The sequence below is a fragment of the Penaeus monodon genome, chromosome 28 (assembly GCF_015228065.2).
Source record: "Penaeus monodon isolate SGIC_2016 chromosome 28, NSTDA_Pmon_1, whole genome shotgun sequence".
NCBI classification, from domain to species: domain Eukaryota; kingdom Metazoa; phylum Arthropoda; class Malacostraca; order Decapoda; family Penaeidae; genus Penaeus; species Penaeus monodon.
This window is the reverse complement of record NC_051413.1, coordinates 23940929-23943374: the sequence shown is the minus strand read 5'-3', so window position 1 is coordinate 23943374 and position 2446 is coordinate 23940929.

The following is a 2446-nucleotide window of genomic DNA, read 5'->3' as shown; positions in this document are numbered from 1 at the left end:
TTCCCAATCAGCTGCAATTCCCAATCAGCTGTATTTCCCAATCAGCTGCAATTTCCCAATCAGCTGTATTTCCTAATCAACTGTATTTCCCAATCACCTGTATTTCCCAATCAGCTGTATTTCCTAATCAACTGCATTTCCCAGTCAGCTATATTTCCCAATCAGCTGTATTTCCCGATCAGCTGTAATTCCCAATCAGCTGTATTTCCCAATCAGCTGTATTTCCCAATCAGGTGCAATTTCCAATCAGTTACATTTCCCAATTAACTGTATTTCCCAATCAGCTGTATTTCCCAATCTGCTGTATTTCTCAATCAGCTGTATTTCCCAATCAGCTGTATTTCCAAATCTGCTGCATTTCTCAATCAGCTGTATTTCCCAATCAGCTACAATTCCCAATCAGCTGTATTTCTCAATCAGCTGTATTTCTGAATCATATGTATTTCTCAATCAGCTGTATTTCTCAATCAGCTGTATTTCTCAATCAGCTGTATTTACCAATCAACTGTATTTCCCAATCAGCTATATTTTACAATCAGCTGTATTTCCCAATTAGCTGTATTTCCCAATCAGCTGTATTTCCCAATCACTGTATTTCCAGTCAGCTGTATATCCCACTCAACTGTATTTCCCAATCAGCTGCATTTCTCAATCAGCTGTACTTCCCGATCAGCTGTATTTTACAATCAGCTATATTTCTCAATCAACTGTATTTCTCAATCAGCTGTATTTCTCAGTCAACTGTATTTCTCAATCAGCTGTATTTCTCAATCAGTTGTATTTCCCAATCAGATGTATTTCCCAATTAGCTGTATTTCCCAATCGGCTGTATTTCCCAATCAGCTGTATTTCCCAATCAGCTGTATTTCCCAATCAGCTGTATTTCCCAATCAGCTGTATTTCTCAATCAGCTATATTTCTCAATCAGCTGTATTTCCCAATCAGATGTATTTCCCAATTAGCTGTATTTCTCAATCAGCTGTATTTCCTAATCAGCTGTATTTCCCAATCAGCTGTATTTCTCAATCAGCTGTATTTCTCAATCAGCTATATTTTACAGTCAGCTATATTTCTCGATTAGCTGTATTTCCCAATCGGCCTATTTCTCAACCAGCTATATTTCTCAATCAGCTGTATTTCCCAATCAGCTGTATTTCCCAATCAGCTGTATTTCCCAATTAACTGTATTTCCCAATCAGCTGTATTTCTCAATCATCTGTATTTCCAAATAAGCTGTATTTCCCAATCAACTGTATTTCTAATCAGCTGCATTTCTCAATCAGCTGTACTTCCCGATCAGCTGTATTTTACAATCAACTGTATTTCTCAATCAGCTGTATTTCCCAATCAGCAGCATTTTTCAGTCAGCTGTATTTCTCAATCAGCTGTATTTCTCAATCAGCTGTATTTCCCAATCAGCTGTATTTTCTCAATCAGCTGTATTTCCCAATCAGATGTATTTCCCAATTAGTTGTATTTCTCAATCAGTTGTATTTCCCAATCAGCTGTATTGCCCAATGAACAGCATTTTTTAATCAACTGTATTTCTCAATCAGTTGTATTTCCCAATCAGCTGTATTTCTCATTCAGCTGTGTTTCCAAATCAGCTGTATATCCCAATCAGCTGCATTTCCCAGTCAGCTGTATTTCTCAATGAACTGTATTTCTCAATCAGCTGTATTTCTGAATCTGCAGTATTTCCAAGTCAGCTGTATTTCTCAGCTGTATTTCTAAATTTGCTTTATTCCCCCATCAGTTGTATTTCCCAATCAGCTTTATTTCCCAATTAGCTGTATTTCCCAATCAGCTGTATTTCTCAATCAGCTGTATTTTCCAATCAGCTTTATTTCCCAATCAGCTGTATTTCCCAATCAGCTGTATTTTCCAGTCAGCTGTATTTCCCAGTCAGCTGTATTTCCCAATCAGCTGTATTTACCACTCAGCTGTATTTCCCAATCAGCTTTATTTCCTAATCAGCTGTATTTCCCACTCAGCTGTATTTCCCAATCAGCTGTATTTCCCAATCAGCTGTATTTCACAATCAGCTTTATTTCCCAAACAGCTGTATTTCCCACTCAGCTTTTTTTTCCACTCAGCTGTATTTCCCACTCAGCTGTATTTCCCAGTCAGCTGTATTTCCCACTCAGCTGTATTTCCCAGTCAGCTGTATTTCCCAGTCAGCTGTATTTCCCAGTCAGCTGTATTTCCCAGTCAGCTGTATTTCCCACTCAGCTGTATTTCCCACTCAGCTGTATTTCCCACTCAGCTGTATTTCCCACTCAGCTGTATCCCCCGTCGGGACGTGGGAGCTGAAGTGACGCGTCGTGCAGAAGGGCTCCGCTCAATCCTCCGAAGTTTGTCCAGAGGAGTCGATGATTTTAGTCTCTGAGTGCATTCCAATTATGACTGAAAATTAGCATATTAAATTTATTTTGTTATGTTATTC